The sequence below is a fragment of the Muscardinus avellanarius genome (genome assembly GCF_963383645.1).
Source record: "Muscardinus avellanarius genome assembly, chromosome: 5".
Lineage (NCBI taxonomy): Eukaryota > Metazoa > Chordata > Mammalia > Rodentia > Gliridae > Muscardinus > Muscardinus avellanarius.
Window position 1 is genome coordinate 64,155,915 of NC_137790.1, and position 27,726 is coordinate 64,183,640.

At 41.6% G+C, this 27,726-nt stretch overlaps 1 protein-coding gene across 1 annotated transcript in view; it reads right to left on the reverse strand.

The window, feature by feature from the left end:
• Positions 1-24,710, reverse strand: part of ZBTB20 (zinc finger and BTB domain containing 20) — a gene marked incomplete at its 3' end in the record, with an annotated part of 46,813 nt that extends 22,103 nt beyond the window's left edge. Inside the window, exon 1 of the mRNA XM_080696367.1 lies at positions 24,527-24,710. The remainder of the gene's footprint in view (positions 1-24,526) is intronic.
• Positions 24,711-27,726: the final 3,016 nt, after the last annotated feature.

Genomic DNA, 27,726 nt, shown 5'->3' on the forward strand with positions numbered 1-27,726 from the left:
TGTGAGCTAGAAAAACTTCTGCCCTATGATGCTCAGGCCCATTCCCAAATCTGGATTTGTCTTCTGTTTCTGACTCCCTTTTCTTCTCTTCACTCTATTAAAAAGAAAGAGCTTTATACCTTGTCTGAAGGCTGGGAATAGATTTACATTACTAGTGGGATTTTCATGTCCAAAGACAAAAGTAATCCCAGGGAAGCCTTTACAGTTGGCCCTGGAGGCTCTCACAGTTTCTCTGAAGTTAGCCCCATTTTTGGCTTGCCAATTTCCTGTTAAGCCTTTTGTAATGCCTAAGAAGGCATGAAGACATGCCTGACCATATGTCCAAGACTGTAAATATAACTGACTTATGGACGACGTTGCTTTTGGGAGTGCTTCAATTTTCACCAGATCATTAGTGAAACATTTACTGAGAGAATACCCCAATGTAAATAGACCCATAAGAAATCTAAAGAAATGGAAGAAATTCTTCCATAAAGACCTTTGATATCTGAGACATATTAATCAGTCAAATTCTCTCTTTGTAGTCTTGCTTGGATTAGGTTGTAGTTTCCCACTGACTTTAATAATGGGATCCCGGTAACATTAAGAAATGCCCCAAAGCTTGCCTATATTCAGATATATTTTTCTTTATTTCCATTGCAGAATAGTAGCCCAATTTCCATGTGGCTGTCTAGATCAATCACCCCAGTCACACCACAGCTTCCTCCTTAGCCTGCTGACTCAGAGGCCCGAGGAGCCCAAAGTGGCCACACAGCGCAGTCTTACCTTCTAGTTAAGGAAACCAATGGCAAGGGAACCAGTGTTGAGATTCTGCCAGCTGCTAAGTATATTCTGATTATGCATTCTGGAACTGAGAAAGTGGCCACAGGATGGATTTGGGGACCCACTGTAAGTCAGATTTGGGTCAAAACTCCATTAATCCTGTGATCTCTTAAACCCTTACTCTGACTGGAGTCCAGAATGATATTTTGGGTCTCCTGGAAACTAGTGGAACCAGTGTTGACTAGTTTCTGAAAGGTCTGATTATTTTCATTTCCTCAGTGCACAGTTATCCTGATAAAGGCCATGGGTCCCTTGGGGAAGGGTGTGTGTGTGTGTGTGTGTGTGTGTGTGTGTGTGTGTTGGAGGGTAGGAGGATGAAGATTTATGGCATAAATTTTAGGAAGTCTACTGGGATCCTTCCTCAAGGGAACCAGGGTCTATAAACTAGCTTAAATTGAGCGAGGGGCCATGATTCCCTGTTTCTATTTTCTGAGTTTGATTTTTGCTCACTTGACTTAAAAGTTTTCTGTTTATACAGATCAAGTAAGAATCTGGTAGGCTTTCCATTAATTCCACTTGTCCGAACACTATCACTGACTGGTCAATGCCTTAGATCTGCTTGAGTCAGACAATTATGATAGTTGCTTTGACTCTGTTGTCTAGTATGGTAACTACACCTGCCTTGCTTTGAGTTCTGTGTCACCTGTTGGCCTCTGCCACCCCAGGCTCCAATTATTCCCATTGCATTTAAGTTTTACATTTGAGTGACAGTGATACTTACTGTAAGGTCTACCCTGTAGAGAAGAGCAATTACAGAGCTCTTCAGGAATCTTGCAAAGTATTGGTGATTCTTCTGGATGCTCCTAGCATAGAGGACTAAGTTTCATGTGGTGAATCCACACTAACTCTCCTAAGTCTTTAAATTCCTTCCTTTCATGTCGGTCCTTCTTTTGATCCATGTTTTAGCCAACAAAACAAATTGTTAAGTGCCTTTTTTTTTTTTTTTTTGGTGGTACTGGGGTTCCTGGAAACCCTTCTACATCCGGGCTATACTCCCAGACCTATTTTATATTTTTATTTGGAAACAGGGTCTCTTAAGCCAGCAAGGCTAGCTTCGAACCTGCATGATCCTCCTGTCTCTGCCTCCTAAGTGCGGGGATTATAAACGTGCGCCACCACGCCCGGCCTTAAGTGCCTTTCTTAACTCCCCAAGCTGCAACATTATATGCAGAACCTCTGTTTAGTGGTCCCATATCAATAAATTCAGCTTGTGGCAGCCATATAATCCAATTTCACAAAGTTTCTTGGTCTCCAGCACTGGCACAGGCTATCCCTCCTGCCAAGGTGCCAAGAGAAAGGACAGCTCAGTCAGCTGAAGAGAAGGAAAGGCCCAAGGACACGTTGGTGAGGTTGTCAGCTCAACTTGTTCCTGTAAAGTGGAAACAAAGCCAACAGGGCAAGGGGGTAGGATACAACTTTAGACAGAAAGTATAGGGTAAAGTGGAGCCAAGGAAAAACTGGCTGGAGTGGCTCACTAAGAAACTAAAGACGAGAGAGAGAGAGAGAGAGAGAGAGAGAGAGAGAGAGAGAGAGAGAGAGAGAGAACACAAAAGAATGAGCAGAAGGGAAAGGAGCCAGCTCTGATTAATCACACACCTCCTTTCGTCAGGGGTCCTTGTCTCCCTTCTTGTATAATTCAGAGAAATGTTTTTACCAAGTATTTTTATAAATGTGAGTTTTCTGATAGCTCTAGGAACACTTTTAAGGGGAAATTCCCACTTTATCCCACTTTTTAAGTGTAAATAAATTTTTGAAAGAAGAATTTTTTAAATCACTTTCTGTTTTTTTTTTTTTAACAATCAGAAAATAGCAGCATATTTAGTATGGCAGGATTTGGTTGTCTTGGATGTCAGGCTAGTATTCCATAGGTGAGGGTTAATTTTATATTCTATGATGCAAAGTAAACTAAATGGCAATCTAGAGTCACAGTTGTGCATTTAACATGTCTTGGGCTTAAAATTACTTCTATTCCCGTATTGTGAAAAATTGTTTCCTAAAGAAAACCACTCCTCGATCGTTGCCCTGTTAGCACTGTGCCCCCTATGTGACATCTTTGGTCATGCTGGTCCAGTTTTTCTAATAATTTTGTTAATGTGCTGTGACAGGTTGAAAATTGGAATATGTAGTGTACATGACATAAAATTGTGAACTGGTGAAATTTATGTAATAGTTTGTTAGCATTGGAAGAAATTGGTATTTGATATAATCTTTAGGAAAATTTGTCTCCACATTTGAAACTAGAAAGTGACAAAAATAACTGTAATAAGGATCACGATATAGCACTTTTTAGATATTTGGTATATATGCTAAGAATTGTATACAAATTTAAATATCTGTGTTTTGATCCTCAACACAATCAAAAAGATCTCAATTAGAAAAGAAAAAAATAGATTCAGTCAGATCCAACTTTAGGTTCCTTCCACTATTTTTTTTTTTTTTTCAGTACTGGGGATGGAACCCAGGGGCATTCTACCTCCAAGCTATATATACTCCCAGCCCTATTTTTTATTCTTTATTTGGAAACAGGGTCTCACTAAGTTGTGGAGGGCTTCACTGAGTAGCTGAGGCTGGCCACGAACCCAGATCCTCCAGTCTCAAACTCCCGAATTCTGGCATTACAATCATGTGCCACCACGCCCGTCTCAGTTCCTTCCACTATTATCCTACATCCTTAATAGCCACTCCTACATGTGTTCCCCAGATTTGTGATTATACAAATTAGAAAGATCGAGTAGTTTTTTTGGGGGGGTTTAGTGTATATCTGCAGGATCCCACTTTGTACCTCCCCTTTAGGGGACTGCTGGGACTTGTGTCAAGTTATAGATCTGGAAATCAACAGGGGTAGGTATTGAGGAGACTCAGACTTGTCTTAGGGGAGGCCAATACCACTTCCTAAGCCAGTCAATGTAGACTCAGTCCCCTGAGATAAACCTGCAAGGTTTGGTACCACCATGGGGGGGAGGGGCATGGATGGGAGATGACATTGCGGCATGGTGGGGCTGAGCTGGGAGGGAGGGGGGGTGGGAGGAGACCACTTCTGCTGTAGGGTTTAAAAGAGGTGGTGACCTTTGAGAGGGGCATTTCCACTGGTCTTATCAGAGTTAGAGTTAGGAGCTCAGTGTACTTATTCTCATGAAGTTCTTTTCACCCCTCCACCCCCTCCCAACTTTTAGAATCCTATTCCTTTATTTTTTGCCTTTAGTATAAATTATGTTTTTTTCTGTTTTTAAATAAGTTACACAACATCACTTATGCATGTACCACATCCCCTTCCCCCTTCCCATACACGATGGTGAGAATGGCATGATATCACTTGGTTTGTTTCCTTTCTATATCTTCCCTGTCTCCTCCCCGCTCTTTTCCTCCTTCAGTCTCCTTACACTACACTACTGGTCTCTTTCCTAATTCTTATAAGGTCCCTTTTCTTTCCTGTTTTCTTTCTAGCATTCTTTCTCAACCAATGTCCTCATTTTAATAACAGTACATACCCTGCAAGACTAAGGGATTAATTTTTGTTGTGACTTAGCTAATTACATGATAAGGATTTGTGTTTGATTTTCAGCTGTGGCTGCAGGAGAGAAAATTCTGACTCAGGATACTCTGAGAAACTCTTAGCTGGGTACAGTGGCACACATCTGTAATTGCAGTACTTGGGAGGCTAAGAGAGGAGGATCACAGGTTCATGGACAGCCTTGGCAACTTAGCAAGACTCTCAACCTACCAAACTCCTGTTTCAAAATAAAAATAAAATAGGGCTGGAAGTGTAGCTTGGAGGTAGAATGTCCCTGGGTTCAAGCTCCAGTACCACATACAAAACAAGCTCTTAGGTCATTCATTCACATGGAAATCTTCTCCCTGAGCTCATTCTTCGTTTATCGCTTTGTCCAATGACAATTAGAGCAACTGTCTAGCATCACTATATTTCTTGGTTCTTCCTAAGTGTTTGAAGGTATATACAGAGTCACTAAATTCACTCTATTAAAAGCATTGAATCAGGAATATCAAACACAGTTATCTTATGTACCTCTAAAACCAGTTTGCATCATGGACTGTTGGTTCTCTCTGTACTGTTAGGAGTAGAGTCGTTAGCATTTTCAGGTCTCTTTAGATTAGAGAGCCAATTCTAGAAACCTCAAATCTGATGAAGAAAACTCATCTTTAAAATTCTGTTCCTCTTAAACCATTTCAGGTACCCAGATTTGTATTAGTCAGGGTTCTCTGTAGAGACAGAATCAACAGGGTATTGTGCATAGATCATTAGAGAGGGGATTTAATAAGGGAATTGACACACATGATTATGGCAGCTAAGAAGTGACAAGTCATCTGCAGTTTGGGGACACTGGGATGCTGGCTGCATGGGTTGGACCATGTCCAAAGGCCTCAGAACCAGGGGCGCCTGTGGTGGTTCTCAGTTTGAGGCTGAGAGCCTCAGTACCCAGGGAGAGATTGCTGAGTTCAAATTCCAGCAAGCCTAGGGTTTGGGTGTCCAAGGCAGGAGTTGAACCTTGCCAGTTCTCAGGTGGAGATAACCAATTTGCCTTCTGTACTTGCTTTCTGCCAGTCCTCAGCTGAATGAGGCCCACCCTCACCAGGGAAGAGTCTTTCCCACTTAGTCTGCTCAAACTCACAAGCTTGCCTATTCTGGAAATAGCCTCATAGACACACCCAAAAACATTTTTCTAGGTTTCTATAAATTTCTTAATTGAGTCAAATTTTGGCCTCTAAATAAGCCCTCACAGCATACTATACAAATTTCTGTACTTCGAGGATCTGTTTCTAGTGGCATAAAATATTGAAATTTATTCTCTTATATTGTAGCTTGTGAAGGCTTAGTTTTAACTCTGTGGACAAAGGCATAGATCAATAATTCTAGACAACATTCTGAATGACACCTATGCCCTCATTCCAAAGTTGAAGCAAAATGATTTCTTGAGGGGGGAAGGCCTGCTGGACTAAGGAGAAAAGTCAATGAAATCCGAGGTTGATGCCTTCAAATCCTCTTACATTATAAACCTTTTGAGGCACCTTTTAGGAGTTTCACTATTTTTCTTCCAAAGCTGCCTCCTTACAAATTTAGTTGCTGCCCTATTGTAACCTTTTCTTTTGTTCACTAAATCTGGAGAATAAAAATACAGAGATGCCACATTTGTGGGTGGGATACAAAAATGAACAAAAGATCTACTGAAATTCAGAGTTAGGCAGTTTGAACTTGGCTTTGGCTAGCCCTTGATGAGGAGCCTACATATTCAAAAGTACAGTTAAGTTAGGTCCTTTATTTTGCTTGAAAAAGAATTAGAAATTTAAAAGCAATTATATTAAAAGCTAGCACCCACTTACTAATCTGTACTTTTTGTCTCTATGTAATCCTTATACTTATTTTGCAGGAAAAATAAAATTTTAACTTCAGTAAATCCAAAACTCCAGTCTAACTCCCAGGAGTAGCATTTGTTTGGAAAATAACCTCAACTGGTGATGAATTTAGTTTGGGAAAAAGTTAATTTTTTGACTTTGGGACATTTTGGGGAGGACTTCAGTGGGTGAGAAAACAGAACCCCAGTGCACCTTTAAAAGACTCCTCACTAAAATTATCATAGAGTGCCCCAATTCACAGAGCTTCCTTCCATCCTCTGTTGCTGTGTTGCTCTGAAACTGCTTTTGATGCAGGCCTTCAGACGCATGCTTCAGTGTTCCCTTTGCTTGGGTCTTCCTGAGGAAGTAAGTTGCTTCCAAAGAGATGACTGGTTTCCAAGCGCAGCTCCCTTGGCAGGAGGGGGCTGAAGACTTTTCTATGGAAGGTGGAAACTTGAATAGGAACAGATTGCTCTACTGAGGAGTGAGGGCATCTATCCCGAAGCAATAGGAAAAGCTAAAGAAGAAGGTAAGTCGGCTTTGTTGGATGAATGGTTAAAATGGAAGCAGAGAGGTGATTTGTGTGGGCCAATTTAAGAGTAGCTGGAACTCATCTGCCCACCTGGGGTGATCCATTATAGAATCAGGCACAGGAATTCCTTAAAAAAGAAGATGTAAGTTCCTTTCTGGCTCATGCTGAGATGAAGATGATTCTAAACAAGTGTTTCCAGATAGAACTCAAACCCTCGGGAGGCACTGATGAATAGTGAAGTCGAAGGCAAATTTCATAATTATGCTAATAAGGAGGAAGGTATTTTGATTTTTACTGTTTATTTTTATTATATTATTTACATATCCTTTTATATACTATTTATTATGTCATTTGCATATTATTGAGAAAGGGATATTGAGCAATGAGAGTCTCCTATAGCAATAGCTAACATCCTTACTATCTGATCTCATGTCACCAGTTTAGTTTGACTTGCTTTTTATCAGTCTTTCCCAAAATAAAATCTCTGAGCTAGAAGGTTGTTCTTTTTGCCATCCATACATGTATAACTTTCATTTTTAGTTCTCTTCTACTGAATGTGTCCCAAGTTCTGAAAGTACCATGCTTTGGCTACCCATCAAATCTTATGCACTCTCCATAATAAACTCTATTCAAAGTTCTGCCTTCTCTATGCTGCCTTCTATGACTCCTAAAGTCCATCCTGAGTTCTCTCTTTTCCTGTTTTCTCTGGGTGGGGAGGTAAGAAATTGACACATTAATTTCTGGTTTGTTCCCACTGAATGAGAAAACTTTCATAGGATAATCTCTCCCTTTTTTTTACCTGTGGGTGACTGAAAGGCTTACTGGCTCTTTTGCTTGGGGATGCAGATGATTTCAGAGCCCATTAAACCCTAAAACAAAGGATTTTCTCTCCTAATCCAGGTTTCTTAGATGGAATTGATTTTAGGGTGTGGAGGGAAAGGCTGTGCTTGCGAGTCAGACTGAGGTCATATTACTCATCTGCTTTCCTGGAGTGATCTATTATAGAATCAGCCACCAGAATGAAGTCTATCTGGAGACAAATCGTCAACTTCCTTTAGAAATATTGAAGGTGCCAGAGTCTACCTGTACACGACCCTCCTGGGATAACTGCTTATCATATTTATGCAGACTGACATAAGAAGGTGCTGCCTTGAAATTGATCACCTGGGGCTTGGGCCCACAGTCCATGTTGAGGACCACTGTGAAAGGCATCTGTAACCCAGCGAAGGCCAGCGAATGCATTAGCTCCTGGCAGTTGGAAAAACCACGCTCAGTGGCATCTTCAGGGTAGTCAAGCAGTTTAATGGTGGAGACCACCATGGACTAAGGATCGACCCCCTCCCTAGATTTTGTGAGTCTTGTGACAATCTAGGAGAGAGGAAGGGGGACCTCACACTAGACCTTGCTAACTTGATGACAGGAGCCTTGGGTTTAATTTATTTAGAAAAATCAGGGAATGTTTCTTGCACCTGGAAGGTTGAGAAATATATATAAACTTTTTAGACATGTGCCACATAATTTCATCTTTAACAGTATCTCTCTCTCTCTCTCTCTCTCTCTCTTTCTCTCTCCCTCTCCTCTCTTCTTCTCTCTCTCTCTCTCTCTCTCTCTCTTTCTCCCTCTCAATTGTGCTCATCTATCTCTCTAAGAAGACTCTAGGCCTCCTGAAGGCTAGTACCCTACCTTGTTATAACTACAACTATAACTACAAATATGTATAAATGGATGTCTGACACTGCCCAGCAGGCTTCTTTGCAATGAGTACTCCTATCTGCCCTCTCTAGGCATCTATTCATTACAGTTCACAGATGTGCTGACCATGAGTGAGAACCGCAGGGCACTCATTTTCTCTGAAGTGTGTCCACATGTTGTAGTCCCAGGAGTTCCTTTTCCTTAAAGTCTGTGCACTGCCTTTTCCCTTTATTACCCTGACACTCTCATCAGGTAGGAGCCACAGTTTTATTTTCAGTATAAATTTAAGGTATAAGCCATTGGTTTTTTATATGTTCATTGTTTCCCACAAACTATGTGCATTCATTTATGATTGATGACATAAGCCATATTTTCCTCCTTTCCCCGATGCCATCCTTCCCAAAAGACAGCTCAATAGGTCCTCCTGCCATCCAGGGATTCAGTGGAATCCAAAGCTGAGCCACACTTTGTAACCCCAAATGAAGAGATGATCTATCTGTGATGTGACATAAAAACTATCAGGCCAAACTCCCACCACTCTTGCCTGGCCCAGGGAAGCTAAGCTGCTTGGTAACAGATGTTACAGAGATATCTGTCAATCAGCACAGATAATGGGCATTCATATTTGTGTTAACAGCATCAGGGACTGTTTAGAATATTTTCACTTGATGGCCACTGGGTGTCCTCATTTACAAAGTAAATATGCAATATTTAGTGCAGGTCACTAGAGAGAATAAGAGACACTAGTATTCTGCCTCTCACACTCTGGGTATAAATTTATTGTTAAACTCAGATTATATGTTAGGACTGTTTATAAATCTTTAGGTCAAACTGTTAAAGTTTATAATCAAAAGTAACTTGTTTAGGGTCCAGACATGAATTTAAAAAGCTGTACTCTCAACAGAGGGGACTGTGATCCAGCTATTAGAATGAGCCCTTATTCATCAGAAAATTGGCATGGGATTTTGACTATCTGCAGAGAGAGCCAGCAGAGAGGAGCAGAGAAGGTCTTAATTGATTCTTGAAAGAAAAGAGAACACCAAATATCTCCATGGGATATTTGTTGGATTCTGTTTTTATCTCAACTTTTCTGAAAACTAATTAAAAATAATAATGAGAAAGATAAAATATGCCCTTTTCCTGGAAAACCCAAAATAATGTAAAAATAGTGCAATGAGCTGGGTCACTATAAAGATTATCAATTGGCATTTAGAGACAAAGAACTAAATTACTCCTTTGTGGATCAGTCATCCCACCTACAAAATGAAGAAGCTTGTGCTTTACAGGAATATCATAGGGATAAATAAACTAGCACATGGATGCACACAGGCTTCCTAGGAAGAGAAACTATACACAAAATGGATGTAAAGCATTACTAATAGTCTAATTGTGGTTGAGCCATAGTGGTGTATGACCGTCCCTGATGGTAGACAGGAGTCAAGGTCGAAGCTCACACAAACAACAAATATTTGCTGGTTTGATCAGCTAAAGGCATAAAGAGTGGCAAACTGCTCAGCAATTATTCTGTGCTCCTTAAAGTGATGCTCGGCATCTCTAGGGCTGTCCTGGTCTCTACATTTATACTTATGAAAATCTCTGATGAGATTCTTCCCTGCATGGCAAAAAGGATTTCTGCCTTTGCACCTTGCAAATTTCTCAAACTCAGAATATGAATCTACAATGGTACAGCCCTCTCAATGTCATACTTAGCCAATTAGCTGATCTTTTTTAAAAAGTAAACTTTACTGGAATAATTTTTTTCACTTGTGTACATTGCGGCTTAATTATTATTCTCTGGCCTGTCATTTCAGTATATAAATTATCTACATGATTCAGTGCTATAACCAATAATTTATACAGATAATATCAGGGAAACCAGGAGGCTCTCTGAGCTAGTCACTGCCTTTTAGAGATGTTCTGTGGCCTTACTGGTTTTTACTTAACAGGGCTTTTGTTTTCAAAGGACCACCCACCGGTGCCTCCAGCACAGTAATGTGTACCTCTTAATCAACGGTTAAGTCCACAACAACACATAGTAGCCAGGACACTTTCACCCTGAGCCAGTACAAAAGGATCACAATGTATTTGCAGTGTATGGAGAATCATCTCATTTTTTCTAAAGATCTTTAAGTTCCTGGGATTTATAGTATTTTCCAACTCTTTAATTAGTAGATTCAGTCTTGAACTATAGTAACCCTGAAGACGCAGATCTACAGAGCTCTTCTGATTACATTTTACCCTCAGCTCTTTCTCCTTTTGGTGTCCTCAGTCTGCTCCTTTAATTTCACTTAGAGGACTTCTTGAGGCTCAGTGGCTGAGCAACTACACAGCAGAGGCCTTATCTGATGTGCCGGCGCCTAGTGTGGTCTAAGACACACTGGTGTTTTGTTCTTAAAGTACAGGACTGATGTTCTGAAACCTAGACTCCAACACAAAGGAGATCATTAGCTCATTTTAAGTGTTGCTCCTCCTCCCCACCCCGATACTTCCTTAGTCCTATGTGCCGGCAGCAGATGGCGACCATATTCCAAAGCTGAGTATACACAGAATCGTGCCACGGAGAACAGAGTGGCTTCAAAGTTAGCCTTTCTATTCAAGTGGGATGGCGGGGACTTCTGGAGGCGTGAACTCATCTCTCATTCATTTAATCCTCTATTCATTCAGCCAAGAATGTGTTTTCCTACACATCCTTCTACTGTCCAGCCAGTTGAGGAAGGGTGGGCGAGAAGCAACTCTCTTGAGAGCCCTCCCGGCAGTAGGGCACTCAGATTCCATGCCAAGCTCGTGTGTCCCTGGGCCAGCGTTGCCCGCCGCCGATCGCATCCTGCCATTCCCATGCATGGAGCTTGGGAGCACTGTGTGGGGGGTGGATTTCTCAAGAACTGTCTCCTTGCTAGACTGACAGTCACATGCTGTATTCCCTAGACGGAGATTTGACTGGAGAAGAAGATGAAACATGGAGAAGGGGGTGGGGATGCAGAGAACTGTGCAGGATGCTGCAGTCATGGGAGATGGCAGTGGGGAAACCTTTCCTTTCTGTTGTTTCAAGGTTTGCTGAAGCTTTCACCTAATCATCTGTTTGAGCATCTTGAAAATAAGTATCTATTTCCACCATATCTATCAAAAACAGGCACCAGATTATACTACAAAGTTGACCTTAACCCTGCCATATTGCTATTAGAATCAAAACATGTAGCAGCCTTCATCTAACAGAAAGCTCTTCTATTTCCCAGCATACAAACCAGAGGGTATCTGTGATTATGTATCTTTGTAGAATAAAAAAAATCAGGTAAAAGAAATCAGTATCTGTACTTTTTCAAATGGGTGAAATGCTCACACATGCACTATAACTCTATTTTGCTACCAGTTTTCATTCATTGCATAAACATGTGCTAAGCACCTACTATTGCTAAACACTTTACTAGGTACTCAGAATTTAGCAGTAGACAAGACAGACAGGATTTCTGCACCTAGAAATTCTTGTGCTTGGTCAAAATAAATATTTAACAATTTAACTGGGGCTGGGAATGTAGTTCAGTAGTAGAACATTTACCCAGCATGAATGAAGCCCGGGGTTCAAACCCCAACACCTTAAAAAAGAGAAAGTATATTACTGCTAGAATGTTATTTGAGAAAGAGGAATAATTCATCTTACCTAGTATTTCTTCTGAATCTTTCTTAAACATATCCTTGAAGGTCCAGACTTCTTTAATCAAGAAGGTCTGTCTTATATCTCTCTTTCTTACTGCTATATTCATTCCTTTCTTCGCTACAATGTTGAGAGTTCAGATTGCAACTGCAAGTGTTTGTGTGTGTGTGTGTGGGGGGGTGGTGGGTCTGTAACTCCTAGGATCGTTACTTTTCAAGCTACACATATATTTTCTCTGTAAATATTGTACCATCTAATTTGCGTCTTTGGATTCTGCTGATTAGCCATCAACATGTGATTTAAGGAATACTGCATACGAGATGCAGAAATCATGACTCAGTAAGTTATCATTTTAAAGCTCTGACTTGGGATTTATACAGACTTGCACACAGTCTAGTTTGGCTTTCCATCTGCAGCGATTACTAGGAGACTTGTAGATCAAGTTCTGTACCCATGTGTCTCTGGAATTCTGTACTCAGCAGCAAAAATGCTCAGGACTTAAGAGAAGCAAATGCCCAAAAATTATCTCCACACATTACCACAAACCGTGGGCACCATAGGACAGAAAAGGCACACTAAGGACAAAGAGCTAGCAAGTCTCCCTGATTTTCTTAAGATTTCATTTACACTCCCCTCCCCACTACCGCAAACTGCTTCAGAATGGAAAAAGGTAAGTGAGCTAGGTGATTAAGAGTAATCCTCATCTGCAGTGAAACACATTTACTCGTCTAACTTTACCTTGATTTTGAATTATTTTAAAAATACTCAAAAGCCATCAAGTAGACTGCCTTTCAAAAAGATAAAGGATGCATTTTTTTTTTTTTTTTTTTTTTTTTTTTTTTACTTGTAAGGATTTCTCTTTGGAAAGGCACAGCGGTTCGCCAGTTCTGAGGACCTGAGGTTTTGCCTTCTCAGTGTCCTGTCTCCGGGCCTCAGTGAGAGGACATGGACAGTGTATATGGAGATGTCTGCAGATTTGCCAACCTATTCTGAGGTGAGAGAGCACACAGATCCATTTCTTGTTATTTGAAAATCTCTTGCTGGTTAGAACGTCCTTGAGGACAAGAAGGAATTGGTTTAATGCTATATCATAATACTACATTATTAATAATACTTGAAATCATCCCTATATCAAGAAAACATTCAAAAAGTTTTCTGACTTCTCTCAGCACCAGTTAATTTCCTTACATATAAAAAAGGGTGAGTTTTAAGAATGATGTGACAGTGTATTAAACATAGAGTGGAACTGTACTAAATATTAGTCCTCTTCCATTTTTAAGGAAACAACAACAACAACACCCAAGTCTAATGGGCTGAGGGGAGGCAGACCAAGGAAGGCAAAGCCTTAATGAAGAGGTTTCCCAGGCTTCCCAGGCCCGAATCCAGAAGGGACTTGAGGAGAGACCCTGGCCTTTCCCTGAATTGAAGGTGGCAACTATTGGAAACATGCTCTCTTCCTATAGATCTAGGACTCTGAGTCCTGGTCACTCTGGGTGGGAGGGAGGGGATGGGCACCTGCTACAGATGTCACTGATGTTGCATCTGTTTTAATCTACATTTGCTTCATTATTTAAAACATTTAAACTGGAGAAAATGCTCAGACTCACAGAACGCTGGCTGTTTATTTGGTGCTGTTTTAGGGGCTGTCCTATAGTCTTCTATCTAATCCTAATGCTAACCCCCCAAGACAGATGCTATTTTTAGTCTCATGTATATGAGGAGATGAAGTCGAAAGACATAATTAGAAGCATGTAAAATGCATTCAGAGGCTGAAAGTTCACATTAAAAAAAGCAAATCACTAGACTATGGAGGTGAGGAAACATTTTCTGAACAATGCATAGTCCAAATCTCAGCCCACTATTTACACGTTCAAGAAATAGCCCTAGAAGTCTTAGAAGTCTGCCATCACGCCTGCCCCTGCTCCACAGGCACACTGGGAACTGAAGGGCAGCTGCAGTTGGTCTGCCTTTGGAAGTCCCACTGGGGACCGTTCCGAACCCCTTGCTTCTTAGTTCACTTGAGGAGGCCAGGGTTGACGATCCTAGCTGGGCTATGTCCTGGGCTTGTGGCTCATTCCTTCTTTTTTTTTTTTTTTTTTTTTTTTGGTGGTACTGGGGTTCCTGGAAGCCCTTCTACCTCCGGGCTACACTCCCAGACCTCTTTTTACATTTTTTATATTTGGAAACAGGGTCTCCTAAGCCAGCGCGTGCGGCTGGCTTCGAACCTGCGCGATCCTCCTGTCTCTGCCTCCCAAGCGCGGGGATTACAAGCGTGCGCCACCACGCCCGGCTCATTCCTTCTTTTAATGAAAGCTTTAGGTGTCTGTCACAGACCAAGATGCACAGTCATGAGTCTTTGTGCACATAGCTTCTCGGGAGACTCACCGACTCTGAGAGGAAGGCCAGTCACAGTCCAAGGCCTCTGGGTCAAGAGCTCACTCCAGAGTAGGGCTTGGAGGAGGGGGCTCTGCCTACAGCTCCTGCCTGTACCACTGCCCAAGGAACAGGTTTGCTTGAGGGTGCCTTTCAGCAACTTAACCCAGGATTGCTAGGGCACTTCAGGGCTCCCTGGGATTGCGTGTCAATTCAGGGTCCCAGGTTGCATATCATGAAACAAGTCTACAGAATGTGAAAATTTTAAAAAGATTATGCTTTGAGAAAATGTGTTTTAAAAATTGTTAGAAAATTTAAATGCTCAAAGCATATGATACCTGTTCTTTGCTTAATGCTGACAGATTACTGAGGATGAACGAGTAAATATTTGTGAAGCCATCCAATGAAGACATATAACAATTCTTATTACACATTAGTCCTTATTAGCTAAAAAGAAGAGAAAGCAATGCTGGCGAGGTGCAGGGAAAGAACTAAAACAGTAACTGACTCATTAGGCTGGGTACTGCCATGAGTTCTTTAGTCTGTTGCAGGGAACAAAAAAATATTTATCATCCCTATTGCCCTATAAATTGGGAGATCTAATTCCTTCTCACTTTGTCTATTTAATTGGAGAGTTTCTCTCTCTCTCTCTCTCTCTCTCTCTCTCTCTCTCTCTCTCTCTCTCTTTGCGGGTCTGGGAATGGAACCCAGAGGCATTTGACCTCTGAGCCACACCCCTTGCCCAATTTATTTTTATTATTCTTTATTTTGAAACAGGGTCTCACTGAGTTGCAGAGGGCCTCACTAAGTAGCTGAGGCTGTCCACGAACCGCGATCCTCTGGTCTCAGCCTCCCGAATGCTGGGATTACAAGCGTGCGCCACCACACCCGGCTCACCGCCAGCCTGTTGATTACCAAAAATGAGGATGCTTCTCACACATTTCTTCCTCCATCAGCTCTCCCATCCTTGCAGGCCCCACACACTTGCTGATCACTTAGATCTTTCCTAAGTCATGTCTATATCATGGCAGTCCCTGCTTAAGACCCTTCCACAGCTTTGCACTAGAACGCAGATCCTTTACACCTTACCATAATGCCTCACCTCCAGGGAAATTCTGCTCATCTTTCAAAAGAGCTCACATGGGAATTTCTCGGTAAACATCATGAGATATTACTGTTAACGGGGTTATGACGTATTCTGTAAACTTTCTAAATTTCTAAAGCCATGGTGGCTTGTGGACATGTACTAAAAAGATTCTTGGTAGCAGAGTCTGCTTTCTCCATCTCTGTGCACTAGACAGACTTGCCAAGTGAGCAAATAGAGGCCCTGGTGGGTCCAGGTGTGTGGGATGCATCTTTAGCCACCTGCAGGTCAGTCCTTTGTGAATGTATCTGCCCTCCTCTATGAGACTCTAAGGCCCAGGCACAGGGCTCTGTTTTATAAAACTACCCTTCAAAATTCCTCGCTTGTGTTCCTCCATGTTGAAAGCATCTAGGAGATTGATGAATGAATAGTCCTGACTCCTTTCTATTTAGAGAACAAATGCTCTCAAAAGCATACCTGGAAACAAGCTGCAGGGTCAGTGGGGGAAAGAACAAGGCTCTCCTTTTGGCTCCATCACTCTGTTGGGAACCCTTTGGCATGATATTTGCCTTCTTTGGGCCTCAATTTTTCTCATTTGTACAGTAATGGATTTAGACTAAGTGACCTTTAATTTTTTTTCGTTTTGGTGATACTGGGGTTCCTGGAAGCCCTTCTACCTCCGGCCTACACTCCCAGACCTATTTTTATATTTTTATTTGGAAACAGGGTCTCCTAAGCCAGCGCGCGCGGCTGGCTCCGAACCTGCGCGGTCCTCCTGTCTCTGCCTCCCAAGCGCGGGGATTCCAAGCGTGCGCCACCACGCCCGGCGACCTTTACTATTTTTTAGTGCACAAAGGAAGTTAAAACTGGTATACACCCCTGAGAGAGAACAAAGGAGGTAGAGGCAGAAGAAAAGCAATAAAACGAGAGTAAGCGCTTCTGCTGCTGGTGAGTGAGATGGGCTTTGACCATGGCAGCTGCTGTGAGGTGACTGGAATGACAAAATCACCTTGAAGCAGGACCACGTCCACAAAGAGTCCTCGTGCATGCTCTCAATCGCTCCTCGATGACCCACCTCCAAGGGCACTAGTGCATGTGGGCTTTTAATTTTTTTTAAAGTCAGAACATGAGAAGTCTTGACAGATATGAAGAAGCACTAATTTTATATAATGAAATTTGCCATGAGCAGAGGAAGCACATATAAAACTGTCACTAACAGAGATAAGAATTAAAGATGTGCTCCAGCAAGGGATGAGATGGCAAGCTGAAAAATGGAAACCTGAAAATCAGCAATTGGTTCTAACAATTACAGGAGGATGGTCATAAGCATATTCACGTGGTGTTTGGGAGAGCAAGGTGGCATGGTGTGATCTGAGGTGATGGGCAATGGGACCGGACTGATCAAGGCACCTGGGAGGACAAATTGTTGGAGTCTGGGGAAGCCAAGAGTCAATAACCAATTGCCAGCAGAACAGCTATGGTGGTTCTATGCCCCAGGAATGATGAACCTTTCTCAATGAAAAAAGTGATTTTGAGATGTGTCATTCAACAAATTGTCACAGGTCACTTAGTATATTTTCTTTTACTCACTGTGTGGTAGGAAGGATACTTTTGTGTATTATAAAATAAGTGGGAGCAGGTGTGGTCCTGCTTGCTGGCTTATAATCCAGTACTTGGGAGGCTGAGACAGGATGATGGCAGGTTCATGGCATGGCCAACCTCAGCTATTTAGTGAGGTCTTCTGCAACTTAGTAAAACCCTGTTTCAAAATAAAGAATAAAAAATAGCACTGGGGGTGTAGCTTGGAGGTAGAACCCCTGGGTTCTATCTCCAGTACTAAAAAGAAAGAAAGAAAGAAAGAAAAGAAAAGAAAGAAAGGAGTTCTGCTTGATTATTTCTTTGGGTAGCAAATATTTTTAAAAGGGACGTATGACTCAGTCCAGCTGCATTCAAATAACAGGCTACATCACCAAAATACAAATTGTTCTATGGTTAAAACGAGGCAAAGTATGAGAGGGTCTCAGGATCAAAACTGGATGGCTGTTTCTGGAAAACACCATATCTTCTTGCACCTCTGGGTTCACTTGTGCTCTCTCTGCATACGCAGAATGCCATTCCTTCCCTCTTCTACTTTACACGTGCCTATTCTTTCCTGATCCAGCGCGATGCCGTCTTTCCTGCGGAGCCCTGCGCACTGCTACAGGGGCCTTCCTGCAGAGCCCACGGCATTTAGTGCACAGTGGAACTCCAACACTGCATTTGAATTTATCCCTATTTAGGTTTAGTAAAATATTTAGAAACACTGGGTTCCAGAAGTGAGAACTTGCTCATATCTTTGTCTCTAATCCTGGCTGAGAATCTGGTGCCGAATCAGGGGTTTGATAACATTTGATCAATGACTAAATTATTAACTAAGTTGCACAATTGAATGAGGTAAGAGCAAGTACCAGAACTTACTTCATCGAGTGATCATGAAAGACACCTGATTAAATTAGCATGGGAGGGAAAGGGCACAGCCTATAAAAAGACCAACTTTACAAAAGAGGTAGATTAAGACACGAGACTTCAAAACATGCAATGTTTAAGCCGGGCCAGGTGGCACACGCTTGTCATCCCCGCGCTTGGGAGGCAGAGACAGGAGGATCGCGCAGGTTTGAAGCCAGCCACGCTGGCTTAAGAGACCCTGTTTCCAAATAAAAATATAAAATAGGTCTGGGAGTGTAACCCGGAGGTAGAAGGGCTTCCAGGAACCCCAGTACCACCAAAAACAATGTGATGTTTAAAAACAAACCTGTCCCCAAATGCATTAAGTGGACACTCTAGGAAATTTGAGAAAAAAATCAACTGGCCTTCTAATGTATAAGTGCTGCACTAAACACTAAAATTTCTAAATAAGAATGTATAAAATATAACAAAAATAATTTCAAAAGACATTATATATCAATTAGCTTACAGGGCGAAAGGTGACTTTTTAGTCAGGGAAACACTATTTTTAAAGAAATGAAATCCACACTAACCAGGTAGGAGATTTACTTGGTTAAAGAAATGGTAGAAAAACAGTTCAAACTGTTAGCAGTGGGAAGATAAAGATGTAATTCCATATAGGACTTAGAATAAAAAAGAATGCAGGGCACTGTGGAGGCGATGTGAGCACCTAGTTATACCAGGGATGCTCTATTTGCTGCTTAATGAATATGGAATTTATTAGAGAATTAATTATCAAGCCATAGGATCATCACTGTCTGTGGTTGTTATTCCATCCCATTTTGGCTGTATTTCTCCTGCAAATTAGTGTGACCCTGAAATGTTTTCAGGATTGTCCAACTTGTCCTAAATTCCATAAATAAACCCTTTCAGAGGATGCTGTTTTTTGCCATGTCTCTATTACGGATCTACACAGATGGACCATTTTTGTCCTTCCAAAGTCTAAGAATAACTCTTTCAGTTATCAAGACATACCAAAATCCAGTTCAGCTGCTCCTGTGGGATTCCAGTTAGTTTAGACACATCTGCTGAGATACATGCATTTGAATCCAAATGAAGCTTTTGTTTGATTATACATTTTGAACATTTATGGAGGTTTTTTGGGGCCAAAATGTTTTTCATTTTTTGGCACACCAAACAGAGATCTTCAGTTATAAACACTGCCTTCTGAGCACCTCCAACAGAAATCCAATCTTTTCATGTGAACAGGTGCCTCAGGAAGTTTTTGGAAGGTTTTACACTGAATCAGCTTTCCGATTGGAAACTTTCTGAACGCAAAGTCAAGTTTGCCAGAGAGACCTTCAAACTTGCCTGAGCAGTTTTCACTCACACAGACACACATTCACACATAGAGACAGCCCAAGTGAAAGCAAATCAGAGCCCTGTAAAACTGAAGTATCTTTCTTAAAGGTTAAATACCATATGCAGCCAAACTGAACAAAAATGAGCGCATGACAGGAGAGAGAATGAGCAGGCGAGCGGCAGGAGCATCTTCCCCGAGCATGTCCCCCAGGAGCCTTCCGAGAGGGTAAGCTACACTTTTTTTTTTTGTCAATGTTTTATCTCACCCAGCTTCAACCATACATGCAAACATTTACATTTTAAAACGCTGTATCATAGAGTATCACTCCTAATTCCTCTCACTTGCAAACCTGTTCAAAAAGTTACTTAGAGACACTTCCTTCTCTAACACAAATGGGTCAGTCTGATTCAGAGGTAAAGGAAGAAAACACACCCTTCTCTAAGTCAAGGGTTCTCAGCAAAGCCCACATCTTACCTGATTTCCCTACAACTTTTCCTTTCCAGCCTGAATATAAACGGAAGAGCTGTTACAGAGTACAGTAACTTTTTAAGCCTTAAGCCTAAAAAGTTAATGGAGTAAAACTGCTCTTCCACTGGGCATGCCTGGAATTCATGGGGAAATCTGCTTTCAAGTTGTTCTTATGGCCCCGGACCAGATGCTCTAAGGTGGCCAGAAACCTTTGTCTACACCCACTTAGCAGATTTCTGGCTCTTTATCAGGGACTAAGAGGTTTATTTGCAGAAATGAATCATTTCCTTCAAAATATCCCTTCCCCTATTTACATGCTTGCATATTCCTTCCATTTTGTTTTCCCCCTACAGCTTTACTAAGGGAATTAATTATCTAGAAGAACAGGAACATACAGTAAGTACATCTGAGATACAGGATGAGACACAGTATGTCATCTATTAGGCCTGGCTAAGACCAGCAGCTGATGCTAAATGGGAGGAACATGCACCAAATGTTTTTTAATCACAAAGTTAGTAATTAATTGCTCTTTAAAATACATTTTATGCTTCTTTCTGTCTGTGTACATGAAATGCACATTTATTACATGCCAAAAATTACAACATTATGGCTTAAATGTGACTGGCACGGAAGTCCGGAAATCAGAGTTAATGTTCCCACAGCAACTTTAATTCTGTCCGTGTGCACATGGAGAGCTATAATAATCTTCCGTTTCAGGATAACATATATAGATGGTTTTGGGGAGGGAAGCTAAAGACCCATATACTCAACTGTAGTTACAGGGAAGGAACCAAGGATGAGAGCGGTGCTCCCTTCCACCTTCTTGGATAAACACAATGTCCCCACGCTGGTGCCGTGTAATCAGGGACCGAGTCTGCTGCGATGCCTGCACTCAAGGGGACACTTTCTGTTGCTGTGGGAACCTGAACTTCACATTTCCTGACTTGGGGGTAATTAAAATGTCAGCCTTAATGTGGCATTAATGGAGCTCACCATAAAAATCCTCTTTGTTTTGTTCTCCAAAAAACTGCTTAAAAGTTCAAAATGAGCCAAGGGTACTAAACATTTTAATCACAAAGACTTGGACGGGTGAAGCAACGGCTGAGGAGGGGAAAGGCCAGAGGTAGAAAAGGAAGAGCCCACAGTCTCCTCGACTGCGATCAGCCGCGACAGCAGGCTACCTATGGAGCTAAAGTTAAATCCACCCACACAACAGTTTGGTGATGTGTAAAGGTTAAATTAAAAATAAATAAAAACTGTTAATGCGTAAGTGCATCTTGGCAAAGACACAAAACCCGAGACTGTCTGATGAGTTCAGAGCGAAACGTGGAAAGGTAAGTAACTACAGATCTCGGCTTCCAGCAAAAGGAGGACTTCCGACGAGTTGGCTCTCCAGCCTGAGGCAGGAGGACCGCCACAAAGGAGACTGAACTTCTTCTCCCTTTCACGAGAGTCTTATTTGAGGAAAAACAAAATGGAAGAAATATGCAAGTACAAGTTCTGGTTGCGTCTATCACATGAACATGACTGCGATGTGCTACAGCTTGATAGTTGTCAAGCAAGGTTTTTCATATGGAGAGCTTCGTCTGCTCTACTGACTTGGTTTAGTCCCATTTTGGCATTTATGGGGAGGGCTGGGCTCAGCTCGTGCGCAGCCTGTTCGGTGGGTAACTGCTCTGTCAAACACCTAGGGGTTTTGTACCCTTTGCATTCCCAAACTCTTCTTAATGCCTTCCATTATCGTCATCTGAATTTGTTTACCATTAGGTTTTTAGAAGCAGTGTAGAGGTGACAAGCTCGTCGGTAATGGGGGAATATTGCTGAAAGGAAATTGTGGGTGCACTGCAAAGCAGCACACGTTTCAGCAGCAATATTCAGAGCATCATCTCACAAAGGCAGGCGTATCTCAACTAGATTCCTTCTTGTTTTGAATGTTCTTGGGATCTTCTGTGAAATTTGAGCTGGCTCGGCAGGTTAAATAGCCAACTGAGGATTTAAGAGGTCAGACTTGTCATCTTTGCATCTCTCTCTGCTCTAAAATATGGCCTGTGCCCTTCATATGCAAAAGCTCTACAAAACCACACACCAGTTTATAGCAGAGGTGACTTTTCTTCTGTGTTTATAATCATCCTGTTTTATAACCCAGTCACCGATACAAAGTAGAACACATTTTGAAGACTCCTGCTTAGAGCTGGGAATGCTGTCTTTGGTCTTTGAACAGAGAATTCTGGCTGCTTACAATGAGAGCAAACCCAGAAATATCCCAAAGTACCCAAATAGGTTAACTTCAGGCAAGTCATTCATCTACCTGGGTGTCAATTTTCTCAGTCTTCTCATCTGTAAATTGGGAAGAATCAACTGTCTGACTGACAGGAAATGGGCATTCAGATATGATTAAGAATAATTTTTCTAAACACATGACAAATAAAAAGGTGCTATAAAAATGCAGGCACTTGTGAAAGCTTGGAATACCACACACTGGTGGAATGTTTCTGAAGTTAAAGAGACTAACAAGTCAAGGACACTATTTTTAAATGCCCCAAATCTGTTAGTTCTAAATAGGAAATGAATATTTTACCTTAAAGAAATTAGGCTTTTAAATTAATCTATGGTAGGAATGACATTTGAAAGTAAAAAAAAAAAAAAAATCCTCTTGAATGCAAGAAGAGCATCCAAAAATTTTAACAGCTTAAAATAAACCTCTTTCCTGTCTTCTCTCAAGCAATCTCCAAATGGACAGATTTCTGTGAATCTTTCCTAAAAACAATTTTCCTCTAAGTGTAGGCTCAAATCAGGACAAACTACAATCCAAATATATTTGGAGGAAAGTATAATCAATTTAAACAACAGGTTGGAGCAGAGAAGACTTACACATCTTAATGGCAAAATCAAAATGACTTTGTAAACAGCTGGAGATTAGGTTTCTCCTCCCTTTTCGTGCTCCTTCCAACTGCATTCAGATACCTGACTGAGCTCAGATATGCTGGCTTGCACTGGGTCACCCAGGAGCTGCGTGGTAACACAGAACTCCTACGGTTCCTTAAACGTGTACACCATGCCAGAGTAAGGCCTGACCAAGGACGCGTACAGCAAGGTATAATAAACGAAGCTCAGTGCTTTTTCTGCTCGGTAAAACATTCGTTTTGCTGTAAGAGGAGATTTCTGGGCTAAGGCCATCCTATGTAATCTTCCCCATAAGGCATGGCAGGAAGCCAGGCAGTGAAGGGCTGCACGCACAGGCTCCAGGCTCTTCACCGAGAGTACCAGGCCACCTTCCTGGTAGGTGGGGACAGTGTGCACATGTCTGTGGGCATGGTGCCATGCTATTTTCCAGTTCTTCCTGTAATTACTACTATGCCATAGTCTACCAGGCAAGAAAGTCCAAGTCTAAGGTCCTGTTGCTTCGAACCCTCATATTTCTCTAAAGAAGTCACAAATTTATATAAATTGCATGGGCCATGGAGATTTGGGTCTTGTTGTTTCTACCCTCGTTTTCTAGTGACAGCTGGAGGGCTGTCGCAGCCCAACTCTGTGGAGAATAAGCTCTCTTCCCTCCACCCCTGCCCTACGACGTCTGGTCCCTTCCTCTCGAGAGTGCTGTGATGAAGCATGGAGGTTGTGGAGTCTCCTTGGCCTGGTCCTCTCCTGCCCTCTTGTCCTTGGTGCAGAATCTTAACATTTGTTCCCTCAGAAAAATTTGAATAGGAGATGAAGAATCTCCTTTCCTAATTAATAAGTTTTCTCTGTGTGAATAGGATAAACGGATTCCTTTGTTGAAACAAAACTTTCTTGATCTTATCGCGCTCACTCTAAAGAACATCCCAGCCCTTTGCCCATTACCAGATATCCTTCATAGAGGTCAGTGTAGGAGAGTTACTGGGTCTCTTAAAAGTAAAAGGAATACTCCTTCCGATTAGATCCCAAACTTACTCCATCCCTTTCCACCGTCAACACATGTTTCTACCAAGTATTGGATTACATTTCAGAAAGAGGGAGGGGAAAAAAAAATCTCCTAAATGTGATTTATCAACTTTCTTAAAATAGACTATAAAGAAGTGACTTCCAGATTAGTGAGAAGATGGCAAAAATAAACAGCAAAATCGTGGTTTCAAGAGTGACGATCTCATTAAGCTGCCCATTTCCAAATTTAGCCCTTAGGCAGTTTTTTTAATTAAAAAATATTTTTAACCTGAATTCTTATTGGCTATGTGAAGTCTGGGTGGCTTTTGAATTCTTGGAAGCCATTCTCTTTTCTTCTGTAAATTTATGCTATCCTTTAACCACTTCAAAATAAATTAAAAACTGGAAAGACAGAAATTCAGCCAAGCTACAAGAGACTCCAATAACTAATGCAAATCTGACTTGTGTTATGTAATTTCAAAATGGGTGTTTCCTTGTGCCTAACTGTCCTTCTGAGGTCCACATTTTGTTGTTCCATTTCATAATGGTGGAAGAGTCATGATTCTCATCAAGGCTAATTAGAAAGCTAAAAAGTTTAACTTCTTTTTTTAGGGTAATGTTAGGAAAGAGATTGTGGCTCATATAATTAATCAGCCTCTTGAGGCCAAATGGCTGATTACCTGGCTTTAAAATATACACTAGCTTTGCAAATAGATAGATGTTGGCTGAATCAAAATGGTGGTGCGGTACTTTGGCTCCTTCAGGAGACCCGATGCAAACGGCTTGCTCTGGATGCAGAACGGCCAGAACTGAGGGAGAAGCGCCCCTCACGCTCTGGGAAGGCACGGGGCACCTTACTGGTGTACTCACAATCAGACGACCCGGTGTGAGCGTGAGAGTTTGTCAGTGAATGTGTTGAGTGGATGAGGGCTGGATCTGGAGACAAAACAGCTTCAAAGTTCAGGCAGGGAAGGCCCGGCTTGGCGCTGGATCCACCCGGCTGAGTAATCTCATTCTCCTCAGATGCCTTCTGGTTTTCAGCTGTCTTGGGTTTCTTCCTGAAAATAAACAAAGGGCCCTTTGAAGGAACTGACTGCATATTTGGGAAAAGGCATTTTTAGAATCTGTTAAAGATAACTTGATTTTTTTTTTCTGAGGGGGGATGGGAGGGAGTCCAGTATGTCCCTTGTTTTAAAACAAGCTGATTCTTGTTTTTTTTCCCTCCAGTAATGGCCTAACTGGGAACACATGAAAGCATATGGGCCAAGCAAACAGCACCACATTTGGACTCTGTTGGTTGTATAAAAAGACCCTGTCCCAGAACTTTAGACAGCTTGAGCTACGTATGGCTGACATTATCCAAGAAAGCATCCCCCCCCCCCCTAAGAGTTTTAACATGGTCTGGAAAAATACTAGTGGAGGTTTACCGTTCTAGCATTTGTCAGGAAGCTTAGAGACAGGACCCGTGGAGTAATGGGAGGAGCACTGGACTGGGAGTCAGGAGACTTGAGCTATGGTACTAGCTGTGCCTCTAACTTGCTGTGTGGCCTTGGGCACCTCACTTCACCTCTCTGGGCTTCAGTCTCCTCATCTGTAAAATAAAGGGCTTGGATTAGAAGGCCCTAAAGGTTCCTTCCAGCTTTAAATTTCTATTCATGGAATACATTATGGAACATTCAACTTGCTTGGTGATAATTATTAGATCTTATTTTAAATCAATATGTAACCCAAACCACAGTCTAAATTTGCAGGCTGTACAGATGTGATGGCGGCTGTTGTTAAAGTAGAACGTGAAAAGTGACAAGGACGACAATGGTTCTGGGAGGTCAAGAGTGAAGACTCTCTGCCCCTGCGTCTTACTCAGCCTGGGCTGCAGATCTCACTGTGTTTGGATTTAGTGTGGGCTCCTGCAGCTGACTAGTGTACCAGTATTGTTGGCCTGTGAGGAAGAGGTGAGAGAAGGGAATTAGAAGGAAAACTAATTGTTATTAGTTGTTCTTTGGAGCCGGGAATAAGAAGTAAAATAGCTCAGTTCTCATTCAACTCCGGGACCCCTCCCCAGGGGAGAATGTATCTGATGTTAAATTAATAAAGTAGCTAATAACATATGTACCCTAGACCCTGGCTGAATTGAGATTACTAGTTCCTGAACATGTCCCCAATTTCCTTGGTTTTATATCCTTAGATCACTATGTGGACAGTAACCAAAGAAATTATTATTATTATTATTATTGTTATTATTATTACTACCATTGCAATTTAGGGGATTGAATCTAGGGCCTTGTGCATGCAAGGCAATAACTCTTTCACTGAGCTACACCCCCAGCCCTAGAAAACATTTCTATTATTTTAAAAGAAAATAATATGTGCTCCATAATTTGTCATAAGTAGATTTGTTTCTATGTTTGCCTTGTTTCTATGAGCATGGCATTGAACTTGTTATACAGAATATTTTGTATTGAATTTTGTTATGCTGGGTAGTTAACTCTGCCCTCGCAGAATATGGTGTTATGATTAGTATGCTGTGTTTTGGGTCCAACAGGTTGTGAAATCAAATCTGTTTCTTCAGAGGGCAGAAGGCAGAAATAGTGTGGTAAAGATTAGAATAGAGGGGAAACTTTTAGAAATCTTTTTCACTATGGAGAAAGCCAATATAAGACAAGCAACAAATTACAATGCCCTGCCCGTTGTTTTGGGAATGGTCAACTATGAGACTAACTCTCAGGTTTCCAAGTGTCTACAGGGATCCTCACAGATCTGGTATTCTGGTTTTCAGTTTAGGAAAGTATCCAAAATCCAAGTCTCCAAAGTCCAACTCCTCTTTTCTGTGAAAACTAGTGCTTCCTCTAAGGTTCCAGTTTCTGTAGCTGTTGACTGTTTCTGAGGTGGAAAACCTCGGGCTTATTATATGCCTTTCCCTGCTTAGACCCAACACATCCTCATGCTCTGAAGACCTGCTAAGCAACTGCAATTCCTTTCCCATTCCACTGCAGTGACCTCACCACTTCGTATCTGGACGGTTGTTTACTAACTGGATCTCCGTCCTCCTGACTCCTCCAGTCCAGCTTCTTTGCCCTCATTCTAAACCCTAGATGTCCCTGCTAGCCAGACGTACAGGCCAGTTCCTTCCCTGCTCCAGCTTATCTCGCGTGTTCTATATTTCAGCCACACTGGATGCTCAAAATTTTTTTACCTTCCCAAGAAAGGCCTAGATTCTGCATTCCTGGCTCTATACCTTACCCAAGTTACTGTTCTTTCCCTGAATGCCTCATTGTTATGTCTTTGCTTGTTGAAATCAAACATCATTCAACTTATTAAATGCTGGTTTTTTTTCCATCTTGTAATTGATCTTATTTCTCTCCACTAGGTAGGACTTCTTTCATCTTTCTCTGAAATTCCCAAGTGTGTGTGTGTGTGTGTGTGTGTGTGTGTGTGTGTGTGTGCGTGTTACTGGAGAATTAAACCCAGGGGCTTTCTACCTCTGAGCTATATACCACCAACTTTTTCTTTTAAAACTTTGAAACAGGGTCTCACTAAGCTGCCAAGAGTCTTGCTATGTTGCTCAGGACGATCTCAAAACTGCAATCCTCCTGTCTCAGCTTCCCATGTCCCAGTAGGGACTATATAAGTGTGTGTTACTACACTTGGCTCCAAAATGCTTTTTTTTTTTAACTATTGTTATTTTACTCACTAAATTTTATTTCAATAATAGTAATTACTGTGCAAATTCCTTCTTCAAGACAGTAAGCTCATGGAGGGGAAGAAAACATCTTAGCCATTTACATATTACTTGTGTTCACCCATTCCTCTTTCACTCTCATTGTTCATTTCTTCACATATTTACTTTACAGATGTTTATATATGCCTATGATGTGCCGGCATGGATTAAGGAATTGAGCCTGGGTCCCGTTCACCCAGAGTTTACTATTTACTGTCTACTCTCTACTCTTAAGCACAGCAGCTTATATGAAGCTGTCATTCAGGACCTGTTTGTTGATAGAATGAAATGGAGGTGAAATTAAACTGTGTTTGAGAATAGTCACAGTCTGAATCCCAATTACATTTTCTCC